Source organism: Sorex fumeus, unplaced genomic scaffold, assembly GCF_029834395.1.
Source record: "Sorex fumeus unplaced genomic scaffold, SorFum_2.1 ptg000201l, whole genome shotgun sequence".
Taxonomy (NCBI): domain Eukaryota; kingdom Metazoa; phylum Chordata; class Mammalia; order Eulipotyphla; family Soricidae; genus Sorex; species Sorex fumeus.
Window position 1 is genome coordinate 319093 of NW_026606258.1, and position 16149 is coordinate 335241.

The 16149-nt window shown below is 50.3% G+C and overlaps 1 pseudogene; it reads right to left on the minus strand.

Moving 5' to 3' along the window:
- Positions 1–1031: 1031 nt before the first annotated feature.
- LOC130017582 (cytochrome c oxidase subunit 7B, mitochondrial-like) lies at positions 1032–1342 on the minus strand (annotated as a pseudogene).
- Between the last annotated feature and the right edge of the window lie 14807 nt (positions 1343–16149).

Here is a 16149-nt window from a genome sequence, read left to right on the forward strand (position 1 = left end):
TGCTCCTTATCCCTCTCTGGTCTGGGTGTGTGTGGAGAAGGCTGACCCCCCCCCCCGCCTCCAAGTGCACCCCTGCACGCAGCTGAACTTCAAAAACTCATCTGCAATATCCTTGGAAAACTGGGTACTTTGGGAGAAGGTACAACTGTCAACCTACTTGAAGTACCTTGTCTGTCCCCTCTCTGCTCACCTGTCCCCAAAGCAGCCCGACTGCAAAGACCACAGAGCCTGGGGAGGGGTGGGCTGGGGGGCTGCCCCCATGTCCCCTTACTGGCTAGCATCATGGGTGAGTTTTGAGGCTTTGATCAGGTATAGAATGGGAGCAGCACAATGAACCTCAGATTCTCTGGTCACTGCATCGCACAAAGAGAGCTGGAGCAATAGCACAGCAGGGAGGGGGCTTGCCATGCATGCTGCCCACTGGGGTTCGATCCTTGGCACCCCAGAAGTGCTTCCTAAGACAAGCCAGGAATGATCCCTGAGTGCTACTGGGTGTAGTCAAGAGCCCCTCCCCCAAATGCAACAACTAAAACAAAACCAAGACTGGAGAGGTAGTAAAAGGATGATGGCATTTGCCTTGCATGCAGCCGACCTGGTTCAACCCTCAGCCGCGCATATGATGCCCCAAGCATTGCCAGGAGCGTGACCCCTGAGCACTGAGCCAGGAGCAGTTCCTGCACACCCCTGAGTGTATCCCAATACCACTCCCACTCCCCAAAGCAAAAGTGAAGCTATATAATTGCTTTTATTTTTTTTTTTGCTTTTTGGGTCCTACCTGGCGATGCAGAGGGATCACTCCTGGCTCTGCACTCAAGAAATTACTCTTGGTGGTGCTCAGGGGACCATCTGGGATGCTGGGAATTGAACCTGGGTCAGCCATGTGCAAGGCAAACACCCTACCTGCTGTGCTATCGCTCCAGCCCCTTTGTAATTGCTTTTTTTTTTTGAGAATCTCAAATTACTTTATTGTTTTCAATCACATCGTATATTTAATGGGTACATTATCGTATCGTATATTTAATTGAGCTTTTATTTGGCATAAATTATGACTTGATGTTGAGACAACTCATTATTACACCAGTCGAGATGATTACTGATCTCTCCATTCCTTTGGGGTGACTCTGCCAACTGGAGATAGGTTCCATTCTACTCCAATTTGTGTTGCTGTATAAGTCCATACAGCAATGCAAAAAGCAGCTCCACTAGCTAATACAGCATTACCATACTTATCATGGAAATCAGGAGTTCATTTCTGGTGGCTCTGCCTTGCCACTGCCTGCTGAATACTTTAAACTCGGAGACGACTCAGTGCGTCTTTGCCCAGAGGAAACATCGTATAGCTGAAGACAGGCAAGACAACAGGAACAGTAGTTGCAACCCAGTACCCTTGCTGTAACTGCTTTTAACCTCAGCCATTTTGTCTAATGTGACCCAAATGCTGTCCTTTCACCAGGGATCCGTATCAAGGTGCGTGACATTTTTATACTGAGCCTCTGAACCCTTGAGTACTTTGCACTTCCACAGAATCCAGGGGGATGGGCCAGGGCTGGTGAACCAGGTTCGTACTCTGCCAAGGGTGGGAGCAAGCCGGCCTTGGTGCATTTCTCTCCCACGGAGCTACAGCCCAACAGGGGTCAACACAGTCACCTCCATGTCTGTTCTTGGCATCTCGAGTGATGGCCCTAGCCACATCGTAAGCAGTGCCAGGAGATAGGTGGTGGGTGGGTGGTGTTTCTGATGTACTAGACTGGCCCTGGCCTGCAAAGGTGTTTTCAGAGGCTGTTTTTGAAGACATTTTTTTGAGGGTGTCAGGAGATCCCATGCCCGAGGTGCAGTGCTCGGGGCATCTTATGTGGTGCCACAGGGGTTGGAACCCAAGTCAGCTGCATGCAAGACAGGCATCTCCACCCACTGTGCTGTCTCTCCCCCAGCCCAGGAACCTTACTCTGGGTTCCTTTTTATTCCTCTGCTGCATCCGGACTTCCTGACCTGGGGAGAAAAACATGAGCCCGGAAGGAGAGAGCTCATGCCTCTGCATGAGCTCACTCCAAACATCAGCCCTGGTGGGGAGCAGGTGAGGTCAGGGGGCCCCCAGAGAGAGGAGCTACCTCTATCCTCCTACTAATTCCATCCGCTCATTTCTTCGACGCATAAACACTTGTTCGTCTCATTAGCTTATTCAGGCAGGAGCTGTTCCAGAGCGAGCTCCATGGAAGGGTCAGCGCACTGCAGGAAAAGCTAGACTCCCTCCCGCTCTCTCGGGCAGCCCCTCCGTGTCCTACTCTGGCAGAGAGCGGTGCTGAATGCGCTCCCGTCGGAACCGGGATCCACGGGGGTTGGAAAGTCGTGTCTGCACTCTGTCCACAGCTCAAGACACTGCCAATGCACCAAGGGCTGCTGGGTGCCTGACCTGCAGTCCCCTCGGTGCCCCAGGAGGGTGAAGGCACCCCTGCTCACTTGCCTAATGCCATGCAGAGAGGAAGGGACGGAAGCAAGAAGCCCGTCTTGTCCCAAGGAGGCTTCCCGACCAAACTCCCTGTGGGGGGAGGAGTCCACCTCCCCATTTTTTGACATGGGGACTCCGCCCAGCTGTGTCCACCCCCATTCTCCAGGCACACATAGTAGGTGCTCAGGAACTCACGGTGAAGGCAGGGGCTGAACACATAGATGCATGGTCTGGATTGGAAGGGTGGAGCATGGAGGGAAAGGACCCACTGATAGGCCAATGAGTGAACGGATGGATGGGAGGGCGGGGCATGGAGGGAAAGGACCCACTGATAGGCCAATGAGTGAACGGATGGATGGGAGGGCGGGGCATGGAGGGAAAGGACCCACTGATAGGCCAATGAGTGAACGGATGAATGGGAGGGCGGGGGATGGAGGGAAAGGACCCACTGATAGGCCAATGAGTGAACGGATGGATGGGAGGGCGGGGCATGGAGGGAAAGGACCCACTGATAGGCCAATGAGTGAACGGATGGATGGAGGGCGGGGCATGGAGGGAAAGGACCCAGCGACAGACCAATGAGTGAATGGATACACATAGGGCAGGCACCAGAGCACGGAGGACGCGGAGGCAGAGGGTGGGGTGGGGGCTGTGGACCCCGCTGCTGTGTCGGGGTCACCTATGGCTCTTCCCTGGTTGCTGAGGGTTTGGTTTTGTTTTATTCGGGGAGGACTCACCGGGTGGTACTCAGGACTTCCTCTTGGTTCTGTGCTCAGGGATCACTCCTGGTCGCTCAGGAGACCATGTAGGATGCCAGGGATAGAGCCAGGGCTGGCCGTGCCCTCCCCTCAGTGCTCCCCGTCCAGCTCTGAGCCGGGGTCTTCACCGTCCTGAGCCTGTCTCCTGGGGTTCTGCTGCAACAGTGTTACGGGGGGCGGGGGGGGGGGGGAGGGGCGCTCACCTGGAGCTTCACCTGTCTTGTTCTCTGCTAACACTCCATAAACAGCCAATGAACTGCAGTTTCGGAACAGAATTCCCCAGAGATGTGGAGGAGGGAAGGGCCAGGGCTGGGAAGGGGAGGGCCTCGGGTTCCCATCCTCAGAGAGAGACAGAGACAGAGACAGAGACAGCAGAGGGAGGGGGGTCATCCGGGGAGAAAGCAAGCATCTCAGGACCATTTGGGGAGCCACTCAACCCTCACTGCAGCCCGCCCTTCCCAAGAATCTGCCTGGCAGGAACCTCTTTCACAAGGAGCTCTAGATTCTGATGGTTCAGAATGAGTGGAAAAATCTGGGTTCTGGGGGTGTGGCGTGAATCTCTGGAAAAGCGTGTCTGGCCCTCGGCGTCTGCAGAGGGAGTTTAGGGGGTTCACAGGACAGCAGGATTTCTGCGCCTTCTTCCCCTCCCCCCTTCTCCGCTGGCCCCTGCGTGGTCAGGCTGCGGGAGCCCTGGGCCCCTCCTGAGGTCACAGAGAATCTTGAGTAATGAATGGACAAGGCACTGGTGAGAAGCTGGTGATTACTTAACCCCCAGGAAGAGGCAATGGCCCCCGGCTCTCTCCCACTGGCTGCCAGATGGCGCTCCATGGCCAGGCCTGGCTGCCCTGCTGTGGCCTGTGAAGGGACACAACGTTCCTCCCACAACCCCAAGCTCTCCAGGGCATATGAGTGATGGATCCAGCCCAGCCAAGCGCTATCTGGGGACTGTCACTGAGCTACTTCCTGGAGCAGCACCATGCCAAGGCTCAGCCTTGCCTGGCACCCAGATTCACAGGGAGGAGGGGAATACGCAGGTGGCCCTACCTGGCCGGGCTGGGGCTGGGGAGTGCTCATACCACCTGGTCTGATGGACAGGGCCAGAGGGTAGAGTAGGGATCAGGCAGAGTCCCGGGACCTTGATGCTTCAGAGGGGCAGGGCACGGGGGTTGAGGGGGAGGGGATATTCTTGCTGACCCTGCAGACTGGTCCCCACCCTCACTGTCCCCTTGGCCACCCTGGGCTCTTGACCATGATGAGAGCATCCCCCACTCGAGGATGGATGGATATAATCTCACTGTGTTCAGGGCGCTCTCGGCACAAAGGGGAGGGAGGGTGAAGTTAGGACAGGTGTTAAGGTGCTCGCCTGGCACCCCAGATTGCCCCCGAGTCTGAAAGGGCACGTCTGCTTTCCCTGGCCGGCTGCTCCGAGCAGTCCCGGTTTTCACTGTCCCCCTTCTCTACATTTTTAACATTCCTTCAAATTCCTAGGCTCTCTCGGGTAAACGATAAAAGAAGGTAAAGTGAGATGCATGATACCCTTTTAGTACCTGTATTGCAAAGCATAATACCAAAAAGGAAAGAGAGAGAGAGAGAGAGAGAGAGAGAGGTACTTTCATAGAAGCAGGCTTCAGGGGATGGGCATGTAGTAGAGAAGGGGAGCTTCTGGGGACATTGGTGGCAAGAAATGTGCACTGGTAAAGGTACAGGTGTTGGACTTATGACTGAAACTCAATCATGGACAGATGAGCTAGACACGTAGTGAGATTTAGAGACGACTGCTGGAGTAGAGCCATTACCGACTGGATTCCACAGGACTTCAAAAGATCGCGTGGCCGCCCACCTATGAGATGGTCAGACTTCTTCATCAAGACCCTGAACGATTGGCTTGAGGCTGTTCGTGTTCCTAGAACAAGCAGATGCCATTGGGCTACATTAGCACGCAACAGGGGCGAATGGAGATGTTACTGGCACCCACTCAAGCAAATCGATGAGTAACGGGATGTCAAGTGATCAAGTATTTCACAATGATTCAGTAATTTTTTTAAGTTTTTTTTTTACAGTTACAAAACTTTGCTGTTTGAGTTTCAGTCATACAATGATTGATCACCCAACCCTCCACCAGTTCATATCTTCCACCACCAATATCTCCAGTATTCCTCCCATCCTATCCCTCCCCCTGCCTCTATGGCAGACAATCTCCCCCACACTCTTTTGGAATTCTAAAATTTTAGATAATTAGAGTCTGGAGAAATCTCTGCAGTGAGCTGCTCCTTTTGGAGATTCTTTTGTGTACCTCTGGATCATGGCGGTTATGGGGTTGGGGTGGGGAGGGAGATGAGAAGGACCAGCCCATCCCCTATCCCTTGAGGCCTGAAGTTTGCTGTCACTGAACCTGTGTGCCTGCATTTCTCATTGGGTTATGGAAGTTGGCAGCTGCTGGAGTTTTTAGGGGGCAGGAGGAGAGACGATACCTGCCCCTATCTGAGGCACCCCATGAGGTCGGCCTGGCTTAAAGTCCACAGCAAGCTCCTCAGTTTGGAGATTCCTTTGCGTGCCTCTGGATAATTGCCCTTGTTTCCATCTTTTCCAGAGAAATAAACTATTGGCATATGCCCTGCAGGGTGTGCCCGCTCAACTGCAGTGAGCCACACCAATGACCCTAACTGCGGCATTTGATCTCTTTCGAGATTTATGGGTCTCTGAAATAAGGTCAATAAATGAGCTTGTTTAGCTGAGCCAGAGATGGTTTGTGGGTATGGCTCCCACATACCCAACTTTTGGCCATTTAATTTCTTGGTAAACTTGGCCCCAAGTTGTTGGGGTCTGGCCAAAGGAACAGCGGCAATTTGGGGGTATCAGGAAGCCTGAAGACACCATCAGGCTGCTGATGCACTCGCCCCGCAGGTACAGGTTGACCTGCTGATGGCACCATACCCCCGAAGGTTTTTTTTTTATTTGTTTGTTTTTAGGTTACCCCTAAGTAGGTTTACTTCTGGATCTGTGCTCAGGGATCTCCCCTGGTGGTGCTCGGGTTATGTGGTGCTAGGGATCAAACCTGGGTCGGCTGCATTTGAGGAAAGAGCCCTGCCTTCCGTACTATGTCTCCAGTTTGGTTTCTCATTGACACTTCAAGAAAATGAAAAATACCACAGGCTGGAATGGGGAGGTTTGCAGTATCTGCATCTGCCTTAAGGTTGGGGTCCCAAACACAGAAAGAACTCTGAGGACTTGGTCATAAAAAAAGACAATCGGTGCCGTGTTTCCAAGATTGGGACAGTCCCTTTGTCCCCCAGTCCCCACTGGAAGGTTGGGGCCACGGCAGCCTGAGGACCAGCCAAAGGGAGTCATGGGGCTAGTTGAGTAGCAGCCTGCAGGCGGACTTGGTCCTCACAGCCACTACCCTGTCTACACATCCCAGGAGAATCTGTTAACTGGCAAGAACACAGACGAAGAGAGGGTCACAGATCAGTAGGCCCAGACTGAGCAATCATATCCTCTGTGGTCTGCTCCCCAGGGCACACTTGTCTACAAACCCAAACAAACAGACTTTGGGGGAATAGGACAAAATGAGGAATAATCTTGATCTTTAGGCCTTTTGGTGGGGGCTGAGGAGGGTTAACTGAGGACAAGCTGTCCCTGTCTTCAGGCTGTGAGACAAAGATGGTTGTCCTTGTCTGCTGGATATTAATCCGAAGTGTTTTAGGCTTCATCAGTGAATTACTCCTTTTTTACTCCCCCTAGAGAAGTTTAAGTGCTCTTGTGAGCACCCCAACCCCTTGAGTTTGTCTTTAACCTCTCATTTCTGCTTTACTTTTCATTGTCACAACTCCCCAAGTCAAATCTCAGTTACTTAGAAGTCAAATCTTCTGTTAACTCAGGCCTTTGTTTTTGTAGTGAATTACTTGCTTTTCTATTTCCCCGACAGCCTTGTTTTACTATAGAGCAATGTTTTTTACTTAAACAGAGAAACACCTATAATGCTATGCTCCTGATATCTGGGAGGTGAATGACTCTGAAATATATCTACTTCGGGGCATCCGTCATAATTACTTGACTCAATCATCAGTTGCTGCAGTTCCTAACACCCCACAAAGGGAGATTCTGCCGTGGGACCTGGATGGACCCCAGGCAGGTGGCAATGCTACCCTGGCATCGAAATGGGAAGTCTGGAAAGCATAAAAGCACGGTCTTGATGTAAGCTGTTATGACTTCAGGGACAGAACCCCTATAGGTAAGGAAGGACAAGCTGAATGGGCCTGAGGACCTGCTCTGGGATTTACGGTAAAACATTTGCTTGCCCGCATAACCCAGAGAACTATTTTTTGGAATCTATATCTCTTACTGTGTTTATCCAAATACCTTCAAGTATTAATAAGAAGTAAACTTGATTGTTTAATATGTACCACTAAAGGGAAAGAGAAAAGCAATATGGACATCCCTGGGAGACAGAGTGTCTCCTTGAGTTAATTCCCCTAACAGAATTGCCTCCGCCAAAACACTTTTACTTCTGTAAATGATCAATCACACCTACGTGCAGTCCTACACCTCGGATCCCTTCTGATGTTCTATAAGCATGCTTGCAGCTCTGCATTAAACGGGCCATCTTCACCATCTGTCTGAGGTCCCGTGTCTCTTGGTTCCTTTGCTGGGGAGGACGGGGAGGCGGCTCTCGTCCACTGAACACACGCATTGTGCATGCACCCAGTTTTGGACTCACACTTGTCTAATACTGATCTTTGGCCTGGTTTCACTTTCACAAAGGAAATACATGAATGGTCAGGAATGAGTAGAGAGCAGCAGCAAAGTGTGAGTTGAAACCACAAGGAAAACACACTTGGAAGGACCAGAGAGATGGCAAAGAGGTAAGGCTTTTGCCTTGCATGCGGTCAACCCCAAATTGATGTTATCAACTCATATGATTCCCGCAGCACCACCAGGATGCAGAGCCAGGAGTAAGCCCCAAGAACTGCCGGATGTGCCCCCAAACAAAAAGAAACTGATCAACAAACCCCCAACCTCTGCACCGTGTAAGGACTAGCATGGTTTCAAAAAAAAAAACTAGCATGATGTCAAAGAAAAGGCCAAATGTGGGTGAAAATGTGAAGGCACGGGAATGCCCATTTGGTATGATTGTAATTTTTGTTTGTCTCTTTGCCTTTTGGGTCACAATGGCAATGCACAGGGGTTACTCCTGGATTTGCAGTCAGGAATTACTCCTGTCAGTGCTCAGGACACCATATTGGATGCTGGGAATTGAACCCCAGGTCAACCACGTGCAAGGCAACTGCTCTCCCCTCTATACTATTGCTTCAGCCCTGGGAATGCCCATTTGGAAGCCACAGAAATGTTTGCTTGATAAAATAACTTAGCCATTATTAATCAACACATACCTCAGCACTTCCACTACAGGTTTTTGCCCAAGGAAATGAAAACAGTTCAACAAAGACTTAGACACCAACATTCACAGTCACTTTGTATGCAAAAGCCACAAGGCCCATCACAGGAAAGAAAAACGGTGGTGCCCATCTTAGAATAGAAGTCCAGTTGTCAGTAAACACAGAGTGATCGGAACAATGGTCCAAACAGCAACTGAAGACAAGAAATAGGAGAGAAGAATATTTCCTCTATGAGTCCATCGGTAGAAAAGTCCTGAAGAGACAAGTGTCAGGGTCTGAAACCTCACAGGAGGCAGCATCCGGAAGCTGGTGGGCAGTGGAGGAGGACCCCAGAGGGACAGGAGGATGGCCAGGGCGGAACATTCGACATTTGAGTTTAGACTCGTTCTCATGGGCACACGAGGATCTCTCATGGTTCTGTCTGTGTCCAGTGGGTCACTGGTGGAAATGACCCATGACTGGGAGAATGGATGGGAAAATAGCTCAGTGCAAGCTTTGGGGGCCGCAGGGTTACCTCCTTGGGTCTTTCTCATCACTCTGAGGTCTCAGGAAATAAAGATAACAGAGCCCAGACTGCTGTCCTGGGGCTTGGGCTTGTCTCCTTTAGCCCGGAGTCCCGGATGGGCCGAGGGGTCCCTGCAGCAAAGACTGGGAGCTTCAGTCCCCTTTTCAGATGAGAAGCATGCTCTAGGGTGCAAGATGGGTCCCGCTGAGCTCTGGGCATCTCCTCAATTCATCTAGGCTCGCCCTGTACTGGCATGGGTTCATCCCACTGAACCCTGGGGGTCCTGATGCCTATAGTAAGGCAAGGAGACTCTTGACAAATGGGGCAGGGCCAAATACAGCAGATCTAGCTGCAGATGGCATGACTTGCCACAAAGAAAATCCGAAAGGTTGGGGCTGGAGGGATAGTCCAGTGATGAGAGCATTTGCCTTGCACGCAACCAAACCCGGTTCAATCCCAGTCATCCTCTATGGGGGTCTGAGCCTTCCAGGAGTGATCCCTGAGCCCAGAGCCAGCCCTGAGCACAGCGGGTGTGGCCCCAAAATCCAAACCAAAAAATTCCAAAGGAAAAGGCGTGATGGGGTTGGGAATGGAGGGAACCCAAGAAAGAGTAAGTTCTAGGTCACAGGAGGAAATATCGTTGGTACTTCTATATACTGGCAGTGAAAGGTGGACACCAAGGTTATTCACTTAATCACTTAACTTCCCGTTAGTCGTCGATTTGCTCGAGCGGGCGCCAGTAACGTCTCCATTTGTCCCTGTCGCGTGCTAGTGTAGCCCAATGGCATCTGTTCGCTCCGGGAACATGAAGGGCCTCAAACCGATCGTTCATGATCTTCAGGAAGAAGTCTGACCATCTGGTAGGTGGGCGGCCACGCGGTCTCTTGACATCCCGTGGAATCCAATCAGTAACAGCTCTAGTCCAACGGTCGTCTTTAAATCTCATTACGTGACCAGCCCATCTGATTTTCGACACCTTGGCAAATGAGACAGCGTCCCTGATCCTTGATCGTCGACGGATGTCAGAACTCTGGATTCTTTCTCTCATTTGAGTGAAACGTGATATTCCAAGCATAGCTCTTTCTATTCTTCTTTGGGAGACCTGAATGGCGTTCTCATCTTGTTTGCGTAGGGCCCAGGTCTCTGAGGCATATGTTAATGCAGGAAGAACAGTGGAATCAAAGAGATGTGCCCGGAGCCGGAGGTTCTTCGTCCTCTTAGCTATTTCTTCGACGTTCTTGAAGGCGTTCCAAGCCGCTCTCTTCCTCCTGCGCAGCTCGGGTGCCAGGTCATTTGTCATATTGACCTCTCGACCTAGGTAGACATAGCTGTTGCATTCGGAGATGGTTGTTCCATTGAGAGCGAATGGGGCGTCAGGAACAAGGCTGTTTCTCATAAACATTGTCTTCGTAAGATTCAGCTGTAGTCCTACCTTTCCACACTCACGGTCAAAGTCGGCCAGCATTTGTGCCGCTTGGCTGATGTTTGGTGTTATTAAAACAATATCATCAGCAAAGTGGAAGTGGTGTAGTTGCCGACCATCTATCTTCACTCCCATTCCTTCCCATTCCAGTCGTCGCATGATGTTCTCGAGGGTGGCACTGAAGAGTTTTGGTGAAATGGTATCACCCTGCCGCACCCCTCTCTTGACATCAACGATCACTTCTTTGTAGAATGGTGAGATCCTGGTAGTGAATCCGCAATACAGCTCACGGAGGATCCTGATGTATTGGGCTTGAATGCCCTGATTGGCTAGGGCTTCAATGACCGCTTCCGTCTCAACAGAATCAAAGGCCTTCTTTAAATCAATGAACGTTAAGCAGAGCGGCATCTTGAACTCCCGAGAAACCTCAATGAGCTTGGTTATTGTGTGGATATGGTCGATGGTGCTGAATCCTTTGCGGAACCCTGCTTGCTCGCATGGTTGTCCTTCATCTAGTGTTCTGCCAATCCTATTCAGGATGACTCGAGTGAACAACTTGTAGATGACAGACAATAGGCAGATCGGGCGATAGTTGCCAATGTCATGGATGTCTCCCTTCTTGAACAATAGTACGGTCCTGCTGGTTTTCCATTGGGACGGAACCTTGCATTCAGACAGGTAGCGAGTGAAGAGCCGAGCCAGTGTATTGATGAGTACTGACGGCAGGTTCTTCAGGTGTTCAGGTCTGACCTTGTCTGGGCCGGGTGCTGTTTGTTTCTTTACCGACGAAATGGCGTGTCGGTAAACCCCGGCACCAAGGTTATTATTATTTTTTATTTTAATAACTGTTCTTCCTGTATTAACATATGCCTCAGAGACCTGGGCCCTACACAAACAGGATGAGAATGCTATTCAGGTCTCTCAAAGAAGAATTGAAAGAGCTATGCTTGGAGTATCACGCTTCACTCAAATGAGAGAAAGAATCTGGAGTTCCGACCTCCATCGACGATCAAGAATCAGGGATGCTGTCTTGTTTGCTAAGGCATCAAAAATCAGATGGGCTGGACATGTAATGAGATTTAGAGACGACCGCTGGACTAGAGCCATTACCGACTGTATTCTCCAGGAGGACGTCAAAAGATTGAGTGACAGCCCACCTATGAGATGGTCAGATTTCTTTGTCAAGACACTGAATGATCAGTTTGAGGCGCTTCATGTTCCTAGAACGAGTAGATGCCATTGGACTACTCTAAAACGCAACAGGGATGGATGGAGACATTACTGGTGCCCGCTCGAGCAAATCGATGAGCAACAGGATATCAAGTGATCAAGTGATCAATAATAAAACCATACTCTGCAATGCTCAGGGTTACTGCTGGCTGTGTACTCAGAAATCACAATGGGTGGTGCTCAGGAGACCCTATGGGATTCCAGGAATCGAATTCAGGTCAGGCTCCTGCAAAGAAAAACAAACGCCCTACCTGCTGTACTTCATTCTGGTCCTAACACCAAAACAAAAAGAACAGTACCATTTACATAATGTATGAAAAAATACTTCAGGAGACATCTGGCAGTGGCACCAGTGTGAAGACAAGGGCCCTGGGGCAGAACGCCATGCCTCTCTTCAATGTACAAAAAATATTGGGTATGAACATAGACCACTGGGTGACAATCCAGAGCGCTGCCATGCTTTTGGAAAAGAATGGATAAGAAGGAACGCATGGGATTAGTGCCGCTCGAGCAGAGAAGGAGTGTAAGAGAGAATACGATGATTTCTCTAAGGTCTGCTTCGGCAGGAAATGATCCGTCACCTGCATGCCATCAGGAAGCAGTGGGATAAACTAATCAAGGAAGGAGATTACAGTCTCTGCCTCACTACTCTGGCCAAGGGGAGCCCCGGCCCCAAGTGGAGGCTGCGGGGGACCCTGCTCTTCTCCCCACTGCAGAGCTGAGCCACTAAGAAACTTCTTTGTGAAAGTGTCTGAAAATTAAAAATCGCTCCATCATAAAACAAAAACAAAACTCAAAAACACTTCAGGACAGGAAAGATATCTCAATGGGCTGAGTGGGTGCTTTGAAAACAGGAGGCGTATGCAGAGCACAGAGCCAGGAGGAGCCCCTGTGCACCCCTCATGCCTGTCCCTAAAATCTAAACCAAACAAAATAAACAAACAAAAAAACACTTCAGTCCAAGTTTAACAACAAATGTCCAGGATTTCTAAGCTGCAAACTACACTGCAGCTATTTATTTATTTTAAAAAATTATCAGTGAATCACCGTGAGGAACAGTTACAGACTTACAAACTTTCATGCTTGTGTTTCAGTCATACAATGATGGAGTACCCATCCCTCCACCAGTGCCCATTTTCCACCACCAATGGTCCCAGTATCCCTCCTCCCACCCCCACCCCATCCACTCCACCCTACCCCGCCTGTGTGGCAGGGCATTCCCTTTTGCTCTCTCTTTCCTTTTGGGTATTGTGGTTTGCAATAGAGGTATTAAGTGGCCATCATGTTCAATCTGTAGTCTACTTTCAGCACGCATCTCCCATCCTGAGCGGGCCCTCCTAGCACCCTTTGTTTGGTGGTCCCTTCTCTATCTGAGCTGGCCCAGCATAGGAGGCCAGCTTCTAAGATACAGCAGCTATTTAAAGAGAAAAACATTTTAAAAGGTTGGGGGAATCTATAACAACAGAGACAAACTGTGTGTGTGACTTAGATGCCTCAACAAAGAAAAGATGAAGTATCCCGCGGTTTGATACATTGGTTTAATATGATTCTATGCAGAGGATTTTTTTAATACCCAGTCAATATCATTCTATAATGTAGAAAGACAAATTGGAGGTAGGTTAGTCCCAGTTTTTTGGAAAAGAAGAAATTAAGTGGGGAAAGTCTACTCAATTTCCAGGGCAATCAAGATTGTGTCAGAACACCAACAGGCAGACACCTGAATCACTGGAGCAGAAAAATGCCCGTGACCCTCACAAACATTTCTAGTTCATTTTGGCCAAGATGGAAAAACAATTCGGTGGTAGAAAAATGATCTTTTCAGCCAAAAGCCCATCAGCAGAATATGAACTTCCACCTAAGGCCCATGCTGGGTATAAAAATGAACTCAAATGAACTACAGGCATCGCCATTTAGTGAAACCGAAAACTGCAGGTATTTTAGAAGAAAATGGGAGAAATTTTCCAAGAACTAGAGCTAGGTAGAGTTCCTAGACTAGACATCAAAAGTGCAAGTCGTAGGGGCCAGAGAGATAGTATGCCAGAGAGGGCGCTTGTTCTTTCATGCAGCCAATTCAGGTTCAATCCCCACTCCCTTTCATATAGTCCAGGGAGCCTGACCATAGAGCCAAGAGTAATCCTTCAGCATAGCCAGGTGGGCCCCTTCCCTTCCCCCCCCCCAAAGTGCAACCCATTAAAGTAAGCATTGCTAAGCTGGGCTTTGCAAAAATGTAGACTAGCTCCAGTGTGGTAGAGGGAGAGCCCGACCTCCATCTCTTTGACATAAACAGTTTTACGGATGAGAGCACAAGCACACAGAGGAGCTTTCTAGGCACCGTCCAATGCCAGTGTGTGCCTGAAACACCTTCACAGACACCCAGAATCAGGGCTAACCAGCTCTCTATGCCTTCTGGGGCCCAGACCAGTCAACGCATAAAATTAACCATCAGACTAACAAAGTCAGGATGACAGGATAAGGAACCAGTCAAGGGACAGACTAACCACCCCAAACAGACCAGCCCAAGAGGAGCTGGGAAGCCCAGCGTTGTAGGTAAAACACCTACTATTATTTATTGATTGTTAATCATTTAATTACTAAGATGGGAAAAATAAAGTTGTTTTTATAATTCATGTAAAAAAATCAGGTACCCAAGGGTTGACTTATAAGCATATAAAGAAAATATGCACGAGTATCTGATAGCCTTGGGGGGGATTTATTTCAGTTAGCAGTTGATGAGTTGGAAGACAATATGGCATTCCTCAATAAAACTAGAAATTGAGCTCTCCTTTGACCCAGCAATACCACTTCTGGGAATATACCCTGGGAGCCCAAAATCACAGCAGAAATGATACCTGCACTTGTATGTTCATTGCAGCACTATTTACAGTAGCCAGAATCTGGAAACAACCTGAGTGCCCAAGAACAGACAGCTGGGTAAAGAAACTATGATACATCTACAGAATGGAATATTACACAGCCATTAGGAAAGAAGAAGTCATGACAATCACTTATAAATGGAGGGACATGGAGAATATCATGCTGAGTGAGATGAGTCAGAAGTAGAGGGTCAGACATAGAATGACTGCACTCATTTATGGGATATAAAAAAAATAGTATGCGACTAATATCCAAGGCCAGGGTCCAGGAGAACTGGTCCATGGTTAGAAACTTCCCACAAGTGTGTGTGGGGGGCAAAGGGCATTTAGGACAGAGAGGGGACCAGTATGATGATAGTTGAAAATGATCGCTCTGGACAAGAACTGAGAGCTGAGGGTAGGTTAAGGAACATAGATGATAATCTTTTAGTTCCTGTATTGCAAACCATTAATGCCGAGAGAGAGAGAGAGAGACAGAGAGAGAGAGAGAGAGAGAAATCCTTTTCATAGAGGCAGAGAAGGGTTATCCAGAGGGAAATTAGGGACATTGGTGGTGGGAAATGTGCACTGGTGAAGGGACAGTTGTTGGAACATTGTATCACCGAAACCCAACCACGAACAACTTTGTAACCGTTTCACTGTGATTCAATTAGAAAAATAAATGTTGACTAAAGGGAAATACATGAAACTTAAGCCCAGAACTTCTGCTCTTGCAGGTCTTGGAAGAACCTTCAGCCCCACTGAGCCCGGCCCATCAGGACCAGGGAGGAGTCTCTCAGGCCCAGGTCCCTCACCTGCATCTGGAGGGATTCAGCAGGCTGAGCTGTGGGAGGGCACTGGGTGCAGCCCATGACCAACAGTAGGGGCTCTCCTCCTCCCCCATCTCCTGGGGGTTCCCGCGGCGGGGTGACCTGCACTCTGGCATCACTCCGAGGGGACCAGAGGCACCTGGGAAGGTCTTCAGCACCCAGGGACTGACAACCCTTCTCTCCCGCGACCTCTCAAGACACAGGGGCTGTGTCCCCTCTTTCCTGGGCCAGCCACCAAGCCTGCGGAGGGGCGTCCTGTGCCCTGCTTCCGCGCTCTGCTCGGCTGTGGCCTCCGCACGGTTTGGGGGACGCATGTCAGGCGACTCCCAAGCCAGCCCTCGAGTCACGGTTGTGCGGGTTGCGCACGGCGCAACCCTAGAAGGCGCGTTCACAGGTCACGGGATGTCCTCGACGTGGCCGGGGGCCGTTTCTTTCCCACTATAAACGTGAGACCCGGGCAGGCTGGGGAGCCCCTCACTGCGGGGCTCAGTTGCCCTGAGCACCCCAACTCTGGGCGCACCGACCTGGAGGCCTCGGCGCGCATCTTGGTCCTGCAGCCTGGAGCGACACTCGGCGGACCCCCTGGAAGGCCAGACGGGTCCGGGATCCCCGGGCTCCGGGCAGCGGCTGGACAGCGCTCGGGGAGGCAGCCGGGCCCGCCTCTGGGGGTGGTGCTGGGAGTGGTCACGTGGCGGGGAGCCCCTGTCCC